At 44.2% G+C, this 12,134-nt stretch overlaps 1 protein-coding gene across 2 annotated transcripts in view; it reads right to left on the bottom strand.

Annotated features, from left to right (window-relative positions):
• Positions 1-12,134, bottom strand: part of SLC16A7 (solute carrier family 16 member 7) — a 122,628-nt gene that overhangs the window by 47,193 nt on the left and 63,301 nt on the right. The gene's annotated exons all lie outside the window — the stretch shown is intronic.

Here is a 12,134-nt window from a genome sequence, read left to right as displayed (position 1 = left end):
GAACAAAGCCACAATTGTAGCACCATTTCTGGTAAACTCATAGTACAAAGAGTTGGTTATCTATAACCATGTGAAGGTACTGAAATAAACCTGCCAGCATGAACATAATGTATTAATGTCACAGTCACTTGTGTAAGTCAAGATCTCGTAGGAAAAATCAATGTGCATTAATTTGCTATGTGTGAAAACGATGTGGGAAATGCTTCTAGATTTGTAGAGTGTGCAAGGCATTACCTACTTTTCATGACATATTTGGAAATCCATGTGGCTTGTCAGGCATTCTTGTGTCATGATGAATTAATGCAAAATGTAACTTAAAATCAGCTCTGGGAGGAAATGGCACCACCTATTCTAAAACGCTTTTCTTAGCAGTCACCTGATAAGCAAGGTGCTGAGCAAAATGATTAATTACCTAATAATAAGAAACAACAATGTGATTTTGTTAAAGTAAGTGGCATTACAAGTTTCCATCTACAAGCCAGTGGAAATATAGCCTATCTATAAGAAACTCTACTACAATGTTTTTCACCCTTCCCTAGTTATTTGTGATCATATAATGAGTGCTTAAACAACCAATTTCTTACCACTTTCACATATGGGAAACTGTGACATTTAAATGTTATCCAAAGTCATATAATGGGGACATTTAATCAGAGTTAAGGCTCTATACACACATCTATTTGAATTATGCACAACTCTAGGCTTCCTGTCCTATTGAAATAAATAGGATTTAACTTACTGAGAACCTTCATAGCTTTTCACATGGTATACCATGCAATCTTATGGCGAGAGATGATCTATATACTAATAGCAAAGTTGGCCAAATCAGAATATACTTAAATCTGGTGACTTGAACTGTGAATGAGCAAGACATCTTCCTACAAACCTGAAAAGGGCAAAAAAATCTGAGATCTAAAAAAATACACGGGATTAAAAAACAAAAATGCTAAAAGAGCTTGTACCTTAAAAATATATATATAAGCCCTCAGTAGTGGTTTCAAGGCAAGCACAGCTTTACAGGCCATTAAGGGAGAACTCATCTCACCAGGCATAGTGTTGCCAGCTTCAAGTTGGAAAATTTCTAGAGATTCCATGAGTTCAACATCCAAAGCAGTCATTTTCTTGAAGGGGGGAGGGGGGAGGCAGATCTGTGATGTCTGGAGATCAGTTATAATTCCAGGAGATCTCCAGGCTCCAACTGGGGGTTGGCACTCTGGGCTGAGAAGCAACCACTGGGTTTCTTGGTAACATAAGATTTACTACTTTTAACATCAGTCTATGAAAGTAGTGTAATGGCTAAGGCTTCAGAGTTTACCCAAGTTTAAATTCCCATCTTGCTGTGGAATGTCACTGGGTGATTTTGAGCCAGTCACAAAAATCACATACTTTCAGCCTAACCTCACAAGAGATAAAATGGAGAAGAGAATAATGTAAGAGCTTTGGCTCCACTGTGCAGAAAGGTGGAATAGAAATGAAGTAAATAAATAAGAAACATCGATGAAGATGGGAGGCAGATCAAAGACAGGCTTGTGAATGGTTAAGGACAGAATGAGGCAGAGAAAGGGTAGTGGATAAGAGGGTTACCAGGAGGTAGGAAAGGAGAAATAATATGGGGTGGGGATACAGGGGAACCTCCACAAGTACCGTGCCATGCAAGTGTGCTGGCAACCTGCAACTAAGCCATCATTTCCCTAAGTAGAAGCTTCTGGGAGATTGGGGAAAAGCTGAGGACAAAAGGATAAAGTTAGGTTGGCTGTTTGGTGAGAAGGAGAGAAAGAAGCAGGAAAAATAGGAGAAGCCTATGGGAGCTTTCAAGCAAAGAGGGGAGGGAAAAAATGAGATGTTCCTTGCAAGTCTGCATGGGTTCCCACTTGTTCCAATCAAATCCCATAGATCTGGAGTGGTGTAAATATTCATAGGATGGCAGTGTTATAGCCCAGTGACTTAAAGGAGTATGTCTATGCATAGGATTGCATGTTAGTCATCAGTGAACACTGATGTGCCCAGTGAATTCACAGCAAATATGTCCTGCTCTATGTCCACCAACATATGTGAACTCGGATCCATAATGAATTTCGGGATTGTTTGTTTGTTTTCAGTTATGAGAATATATTATTTTAACCATAAACTACTATATAATCTCAAATATTTTATCTTCTCCATAGAATCATCTCTTCAGTGACATTGGAGTAATATTGGTTTTAACCTCTGCCTAACAGCGAGCAGATCTGCAGACCAAGTTCCTAATCCTGTTATTTGTTTCTTTTAAACATTTACATCCCATTTACCAACCCACAGAATTTTCAAGGTGCAGAGCCTGGGCTAGGTTCTTCATGCACTCTCTTGCTCAGCTGGTGCAGAGGTTTGGGCTGGGTTGTCACCAATACGCAGATGACACCCAGCTCTTCTTCCTGATGGATGACTGCCCTGACTCCCCCCTCCCCCCAGAATCTTTAGCCAGATGCTTTGAAGCAGTGACAAAATGGATCAAGCAGAGTCATCTGAAGCTCAGCCCTGCAAAGACGGAGGTCCTGTGGTTGGGTAGGAAGGGACCATGGGAGGAAGTGCGCCTGCCCCTCCTGGACAGTGTGCAGCTCCTAGCAACTCACTCAGCCAGGAACCTGGGCGTGATCCTGGATGCTTTCCTTACACTGGAAGCCCAGGTCACAAAGGTAGCACGGCTGGCATTTTACCACCTCCGCCAAGCCAAACTATTAGCGCCATATCTGGGACCAGAGCACCTAGCCACAGTGATCCATGCAATGGTCACCTCTAGACTGGACTTCTGCAACTCGTTCTACGCAGGCCTACCCTTATCCTTGATCCGGAAACTACAACTGGTGCAGAACGCTGCGGCCAGGATTCTCACTAAGACATCATGGAGATCTCATATCCGGCCGATACTCCAAGAACTCGGTTGGCTCCCAGTTGAATTCCAGATTAAACGTAAGGTTTTGGTAATCACTTTTAGGTCTGGGCCCAGTGTATCTGAGACTGCCTCCCTGCCTATACCCCCAGAAGAGCGCTACGCTCTGCCACTTCCAACAGGCTGCGGATCCCTGGCCCTAAAGAGGCATGTCAGACCTCAACAAGGGCCAGGGCCTTTTCATTCCACATCTGGTGGAATGAGCTCCCCAAAGAGATCAGGGCCCTGCCAGAACTTCCACAATTCCGCAGGGCCTACAAAAGGGAGCTCTTCCACCAGGCATTTGGTGAGGCCGACTGACCCATAACATCTACAGGTCCCCCCCCCCCCGACTGAGGGACCGAACCTACTGAGGCAGTGTCAGAGTTATTGTTAAAATACTGTTCTAGTTGGTATGTTATTATTATTGTTATATTGATTTTGAGAGTGTTCTATGTAAATGTTTCAAAATGTTTTATATAAACCTCCCAGAGCCGTAGGGAAGGGCGGGATAGATAGATAGATAGATAGATAGATAGATAGATAGATAGATAGATAGATAGATAGATAGATAGATAGATAGATAGATAGATAGATAGATAGATAGATAGATAGATAGATAGATAGATAGATAGGGCTTTCTGTTGTAATGTAGGACTTATGAAAATAGGAGAAAGTCACACCAGTGATACAATGTATAATTATTTAAACAAGCCTTTTAATTTAGTCAGGACTAGTTTGGTCTATGATTCGTTGTTTGAAATTTTTGCTTGTTTTAACTTTAAATGTGTAAATTGAAAGGTGGTCTTCATTTGTTTTATTGCAACCAGCCTAGAGTAGTTTCTCATTGGTAGGACAGAAATGCAGCATAGAGTCCAGATGCAAAGAGTAGTAGATAGCAGACTTTTTTTTTAACTCAAATACTCAGATTTGTGGCTCCATTATACCATGTTCAAAAACTGTAAAGAACCTGATGAGAGAACTATAGGTTTTCTAGTGTACATCAGAGAATGGAGTTCTTACAAAGCAGAATGTCTCCATTTACCTTAAAAATTGGACTTTGCAGGGTATATGTATAACCAAATCAATGGGTATAGAAATGCATGAATAGTAACTATTCCAAGAGAAGCAGTTTAAATTACTGAACTATACAATTTTATATGCTGACTATTAATAAGAGATGTATTTCATGGGGTGTGGCTTAAGATGGCATCCTGAAAGGATTGCAGTGCAATCTCTGAAGCCTGACAGAGGGTCAATTGTGGAAGCAATTGGCAGAAAAGAGGAGGGGTATGCAAACCCCACCACACCTTTCTACCCAGGAAGCTCTAGGGAATTCTTGGGGCCATCTCCAATCCTTTAGGGAGTATATCTCCCTGGATTACAGGCTGTCAGCGTTTCGGGTCAAGAGGACGTCTGCCATATTCTGGATTTCTCTTTCTCTTTCTTTCTTCCTTCAAGAATTTACTTCGACCCTCTACTACGATTTACTGCAAATGAATGTTGTGAACTGAGGGGAGGACATCTACCAAATTCCAAGATATCAAGACATCAATTAACGCACAGAGACGCAAGTATTTCTCCGTTCCTCCGTTTCTCTTCCCCCCCCCCCTTTTTGCTCTGCCTGAAGCCACCTCGATATGAGGCAGGCTAATTCTCTTCCCTAAGCAGAAGAAGGACTTAAATCAACTCAAACTAATTAGTAATAGCTTTTACTGCACTTGTTTTGGTTTTCGGAGATAAGAGATAAGAGCTGTGGGTGGGAGGATCTTGTGAGAATTCTGTTCCAGTACAAAACACTGCTTTACTGACTTCAATACGTCACACGTCAGTGCCAGGAACGTCGGAGATCAAAACAGACTGTTGCTTTAGCTCAGGACTCTGTAGGACCTCTACTGGCTACTTGTAAAATTGCCTGAGATTAATTGACTTGCAAGCCTAAAACATGTCTATGCTAAAAAGAATGGCTCATCTAATAGAAAAACAAACCCAAGATCTGAAAGCATTTACAGAAGGCTTGCTTAAAAATATTTTCAAGGAGATCCAAGACGGCAGGGAAGAAGTCTCTAACAGGAATGATGGATCAATAACAGTGGCTGATGATAGCTCTAAACAAGGTGGAAAATTATCAGCAGAAGAGGAATTTGAAACTATGGAGATGGAAAAGGGGATGTCGGAGCCTTGCAGCCTAGATAAGGACACCCTTCTTAAAAAGACATACAGCCACTCCAAAGCAACAGTACATAAGAACCAATCAAAAGATATATGGATCTGCTGTGAAAGTAATCGATTTAAAGTAGCTTCTCGGAAAAAAACTGTACTGATATTGGAGACCAGGAGGTACAACTGCCTCAAGATTCACCGATGTATACTCCGAGGGAAAGACTACAACTGCACTTACTATGCCAAAGGCTAACTGGACAGAACACAAGTCAACGGGAACAACAAGATGCAGCAAGCCTCGATATGAGACCCCCTTATGAAGACTGGGGCACAGAAAGGAGAAGCAGTGGCTGAAATTCTTTCTCTCTTTTTTCTTTTCTTCTGTAGCCACACAGGCAATATAATCAGTTAAGAAGTTAATGTGGGGTCTAAGATCTTCTAAGTAAGCTGAATCTGTATTATTAAATCTATCTTCGCAGTGTTTCCCAGCCCAAAATTAAAGCTTAACTGAAAGGAGACACCTAATGGAGTGGGTTTAAGAATAACAGATGAAGACTATATTTTACTGCTCACTGTAAGTCTATACTATTATGTAAGTGTGGGGTCTTAGATTTCTTATGCTAGCTGAACTTGTATTATAAAATATATCTCCGTAGTGATTCCCAGTTTAAACTTAAAGCATAACTAAAAGGAGGTACCTACTCGATGAGGTGTAAAAGTAACCAACGAAGACTTCATTTTACTATTTTTTGTATTAACAACCTATACTTATATAACTTATACTCATATAACAACTTATATATTTTTCTTCTGTACAACTAAGTAGGCCTTTTTTCCCTAAATGTGGTGGAAATGTGGATGGCTCTAAGATTGTGTTAAGTATAAATTGTTTTATAGGTGTAACGGGACACCAAAAATGACCGTTAAAATTGTTAAAAACTATGAGCTCACAGCCTTGACTCTCCATGATACAGGAGCGTTTGCCTAATTATACTCAAATATTAACAAGGACGGACTCACTGCCACTGACGAAAGATTGAAAACGGAAAACAAATCTAGAGACCGTTCTGGCAGAGTCGAAGCCTGAATAAATAACATAAGAGACTCTTTATCTTTTCAAGCTTTATTAAGCCACTGGATAGATTCTGTTTTTCTCTTGAAAGTAATAAAATAAGCATAAGCTTTATAATTATTGAAAATAAAGTATGAAGATTTTCTAAACCAGATGTTATTTGTCATTGGCCAAATTTTGAGTAAAGCTATACAGGGGATTTCCTTCCACTAATGAGCAATCTCTGAAGCACTATGATAATTTCAAACTGTGCTAATTTTCCACCACCTTTTTTTACCTCATGATCATCCTTGGTGGGTTTCTTAGACATTATATGTTGAACTCTATAGCACTAAACTAAGATAGTACATCAGTGCTATAGCAGCACCCTTGAGTCTCCAGAGTCAAGGCATTTCAAATGTTGCTGTTGTAGCACTGATGTGCTATACTGGTTTAGTACTATAGTGCTCAACTTAGAATGTAAAAAAAAAGGCGCTGGAAGATCACACAGACTGATTATGCACAGGGCAGAAAGGCAGCGACAGGGTTGTGAGGCTAATCCCTGATTATGCATAATATTGCCACCATCCCAGCCGCCTCCCATCCCTGGGCTGGATGGCCTGCGATAAGGGAACGTGGCCTGGCTGTGCCAGCCCCGTGCATAACGGAGGTGGCCCACCTCCACCTGCATATGGATACCAAACACCCTGGTCAGCTTTGCAGCGGAGCTGAACAGGGTGGTTTCCCACCCCCACAATGGTGGTTTGTGGCACTCTGCTCTCCCACCATTGTTCAGAGGGCTCCCCCTGATCCCCGTTCCTGGTGCCACACAGCACGATAAGCTCTTCCAATCCCGGCATTGTATATGCACACGCACACAGTTGGGGCACTCCACGTGTGCCAGCGGATTCCTTCCCCTATGCATTCTTGGGAACCGGTGGGGCATGCTATTCCACTGCATGGAACTGGCAGCAGCCCGGTGCAGCTGCTGCCGTGCAGAATCGATCACAGTGAAAAAGGGCAGGAAAAAAGTGGCACTGTAAGAGGCACTATGGACACTTTAAACAGTATACCACAGCAATTCAGAAGTGCAACAATGAGATATAAAATGGAAGAAAGCAGTTTCCCACAAAAGTAGCTAAACCATGATTTGCTGACCCAATGAAGTGGGTTCTATGACAGTTAAATAAATTCCATTTTCAGCCAGTTTTAAAATGGGTCTGTCTGAAATTACAGAAGAAATCCATTAGCAACCAGCTTCTAAAATGGAATAAAAAGACAGTTTGAAAATGGCCCATGAATCAATTTTTGACATTGTACATCTGTATTCACCAACCATCCATTTAGGATTGCCAGGCCTCTTGGCCACCAGTGGGAGATAGTGGGTAGGGTTAGGAAATTCTTGGAGATTTGGGAATGAAGCATAGGCAGAACAGAGACATAAGTGGGGTACAAAGCCATACAGACCACCCTTCACAGGATCCATCTTCTCCAGGGAAGCTGATCTCTGTCATCTCAAAATGAACTTCAGTTCTGGGGGATCCCCAGGTCCCACCTGGAGGCTGACATCTCTACATCCATTCATAGTTTTCAAGATGGGGTTGGTTGCAAATTTAAATTAATGATTATTAGGGAGAACTATGTAGACAGCTCTGAGCTTCTTGGAAGAAGGCCAGGATTAAAAAAATGTATGCAGACAGATACAAAGAATACAAAAACAGATCAAGCGCAAATAATACCCTTTGTAAAGCCACTAAACAAACTGCATCTCTTGCTGATTACTGAAACAGAATTAGTAACAGCTGCTCAGATATCATTTAGCAACTGTTACACAAACCTTTCCAAGTTAAGCACCTTTTAACAATGAGAGTAAAGGAGGAAAATCCAGGGGAAATCAATCCAGTAAATGCATTTATAGTGCATTTGCAACAAGCTTCATCGGAACCTAACAGAACTAGAGAGCAGTACCTTTTCATTCCACATTTTTATTTGTTGCCACCACTGCTGTATTACCACAGGGGACATTTAAAAATAAATGTCCCCTGTGGTAATACAGCAGTGCTGGCAACAAATGGTGAGGGTCAGATAAGTGGAGCTAATCAAAAGAAGGTGTAGTAAAGAACACTTAAGCATGCTTATATGGAACCAATTTCTATCAAGCCTCATTGCGGCAGTGTCAATGGTAAAGCACTTTATATGGCAGATAAGAGTTTTCATGAATGAATGTTCCTTTATAAACAAAAACACACAAAATGCCTGGACATACAAAACTTGATGTCAAAACAAGATTGGTAGGCTAGATTTTAACTACACATGTTCATCCACTAGATGTAGGTATAGTTTGGGAGTATTTTTAGGTGTGGCAGGGGAGTTCATAAAAGCACAGTCCATGATGTAATACCCTATATATAGTCTGGAGAGGTACAATTAAGAAACAATGAATAGGTTCTGTGAGAAATGCTGCTGCTGTCCTCAACACGCAGAAGCCATTGCTGGCTGGAGGGTGTGGCAGCAAAAAAGAACCTGGCAGCACCTGGTGGGGGGCACATGTGGTCAGCATGTTCGCATGCATGCAAGCCAGGTGCAGCATGGGGCAGGGAGGGGAAGGATAGCAGATTTAAAGGGGGGCTGCGCGACCACACGGTCTCTTTGCTACCCGCCACCTCGGCTGCCTGCTGCTTCCCACCCTCCCACCCTGCAAGTAGGCTTTGTTATGGCATTCCAGTTCTGTTCCATGTTATATTGTCATAGTCAGGCAGTTGGTATTGGGGTGGAACCTATGGGAGCACAACCTATGCCTGTGAGCCAGGTTTTGCCAGTTTTTGATGAACTTCCTTAAGAAGTAACTCATGTGATATGGGGGGGGGGGGATGATCCAAAAGAATTCCAATAGAGGTTGATGCCTTAGGGCTTTTCTTGGCTACCTTCCCATGGTCCAGCAAGCCTGTTGGTTAGGGGGGCTTGACTAGATGGTTGTTTGTTCTTGCGGGCAGGCCTGCTGAGGGTTCACTTCCCCGTGAGGCTGTGGTCTGCAGGATGCAGCAGGGGAAGCATGGTTTATGGGATCTGCCCCATTGTTGAGAAGCGTGCATACACTCATCAAAAATTGCCACTAAAGCTGTGGCCATGTTCATGTCAAATTACCATTACTGGTGTGGAGTGTTCTTGAAGAGCTATAATTGCCCTCCTGCCTAACAATTAGGCCTGGCACAGAATACCCATGGCTGCCTATGGAAATCAGAGAATATCAAAAGAATCTGAATTCACTGTCACCATAACAGAACATTTCTCCAGGTATAACCTTTTAAAGTCAAAGCTCACTTTGTCAGAATGGTGAAGTAAGCTTATACCCTGTAAAATATTGTTGCTTTCTAGTCTAAATTTTTTTTCTGCAACACAGACTAACACAAATACACACCTGAAATTTCTCCATCCATATTTTATATATTCATTCAAAATAATTCTATGCAGCCTTTCCATTTAAATAGTGTTTCTAAAATGGGGAACGTCAAGACTATTTCAGCATCAGAACAGTATTTAAAGTAAAGCATATATGTAGCCCTAAAAATGCCCTGGTTATGTGCAGGCGACACAGCCAGTAAAACCTTTCCCAATTGGCCCTCAGGAGGGACATACATTTATTTTATTTATTTATTTATTTATTTATTTAGATTTATATACCACCCTCCCCGAAGGCTCAGGGCGGTTTACATTAAAACTAGTCAACGATACATGAAACAGTCTTCGTTAAAAACATACAGTAATTAATAACAGTGGTTGTAACCATATAACAGAATAATGTAACAGTATAACAATATAATAAAATAATATAACGATGGAACAGTGCAATACCACAACAGGTCCAGAGCGCTCTGGTGGAGTTCTGGGAGGAAGGGGGGAGCGGGGGCCCTTCATTCGCTGTTGGTTGTGCCTGGTCTCAACCAAATGGAGGAGCTACTTTTTGCAGGCCCTGCGGAACTGTTTAAGCTCCGTCAGGGCCCTGATCTCCTCCGGGAGCTCGTTCCACCAGGTGGGGGCCAGGACAGAGAATGCTCTGGCCCTGGTCGAGACCAGGCGTTCTTCTTTAGGGCCAGGGACCATTAGCCGGTTGGTGGCGGTGGAGCGCAGGGCTCTTTTAGGGGCATAGGCAGGGAGGCGGTCCCTCAGGTACACTGGGCCCTGACCGCAAATGGCCTTGAAGGTAATTACCAGAACCTTTAGTCTGATCCAGAATTCAACTGGCAACCACTGCAGTTGGTGGAGAATGGGCTGGATGTGGGACCTCCACGGTGTTGCTGTGAGGATCCTGGCCGCTGCATTTTGGACCAGCTGTAGTTTCCGGGTCAAGGCTAAGGGCAGGCCTGCGTAGAGCGAGTTACAGGTCCAGTCTAGAGGTGACCATCGCATGGATCACTGTGGCTAGGTGTTCCGGGGCCAGGTAGGGTTCTAGTAGTTTGGCTTGGCGGAGATGGTAAAATGCCAGCCACGCTACCTTTGTGATCTGGGCTTCCATAGTAAGGGAAGTATCCAGAATCACGCCTAGGTTCCTGGCGGAATCAGCCGTAGAGAGCTGTACTCCATCCAGGGCAGGCAGGCGCGCTTCCTCGCATGGGCCCTTCCTACCCAGCCACAGGACCTCCGTATTTGAAGGATTGAGCTTCAGACGACTTTGCTTCAGCCATCTCGTCACTGCTTCCAGGTAGCTGGCTAATAGGGAAATCCATCCAATAGGGAAAGGGCACTCTCCTGCTAACAGCCAATCATGGGTTTTCTCCACCCCCATCCTCCTTCGCCGCCTTTGTGTAATTTCCTGGCACTTTGGAGGACAAAGAGCTGGCAGGAGGTAAGCCAGGAAGGGAGGGAGGAAGTTGGCCACACTCCATAGCATCACGCTGGACCAGTCCCCATGGCCAGGCTGCCACTCTCCCATTCCTCTGGGCTGTCAAGAAGCAAGAGAAGAAGAAGAAGAAGAAGAAGAAGAAGAAGAAGAAGAAGAAGAAGAAGAGTTGGTTCTTATATGCCACTTTTCTCTACCCAAAGGAGGCTCAAAGTGGCTTACACTCGCCTTCCCTTTCCTCTCCCCACAACAGACACCCTGTGAGGCTGAGAGAACCCTGATATCTCTGCTTGGTCAGAACAGTTTTATCAATGCTGTGGCGAGCCCAAGGTCACCCAGCTGGCTGCATGTGGGGGAGTGCAGAATCAAACCCAACTCACCAGATTAGAAGTCCGCACTCCTAACCACTACACCAAACTGGCTCACTACACCAAGAGCAGGCTAGGTAGCCACCCTCCACAGTGCTGTACTGACCTGGACAGCCTGGCTCACCAGCCACACCACCCCAATCTGTGGGAGCCCTCCTGCCTGCCACCCCTTTAAGAGACCATTTTTAAAATGGGCTTTTAAACTAGTATAAAACAATTCAATAAAATATTCACAATCTTAACACTATTTGGCTCCGTTATATTTGGGAAACAGCCTCCTGGGAGGAGTCTGTCCAGGGTCCTGTATGTCCAGGTCCACCATGATTGGCCCTCCCCCTCCAGCTCCTACCCTCCCTCCTTTCCTGCTAGAAGCCTTGTGACTGCGACCTCCATTTGTGCCCAGGAGGAGAGAGGCAGTGACAAGGCTTGGCGGCCTGCAGGTACGCTCCTGCTGCGAGGGAGCAGCGGGGGGCGGGGGTGAGCCTCCCTGTGTGCCGCAAAGCTCCGGTGCCACCTCACAGAAGCAGCAGTGGGGCTTGGCGGCCTGCAGGACACTCTCAGTTTGAGGGAGTGGGGGCAGGTTGGAGCCTCCATGTGAGCCACAAAGCTCGAGTGCCACTTCGCAGAGGCGGGGATTTGCGGCCCGCGGGGACATTCCCGAGTTGATGGAGGAGGAGGCTGGACCCTTCCTGCAGGCCGGAAAGTCCCGCATCACCTTGCAGAGGCAGCGGCGGGGCTTTGCAGCCCCCGGGGACACTCCCGGGTTCAAGGAGGGGGAGGTTGGAGTCTCCCTGCGGCTCGCAAAGCCCT

Source organism: Paroedura picta, chromosome 5, assembly GCF_049243985.1.
Source record: "Paroedura picta isolate Pp20150507F chromosome 5, Ppicta_v3.0, whole genome shotgun sequence".
Taxonomy (NCBI): Eukaryota; Metazoa; Chordata; class Lepidosauria; order Squamata; family Gekkonidae; genus Paroedura; species Paroedura picta.
This window is presented reverse-complemented; position numbering and strand designations above follow the sequence as displayed.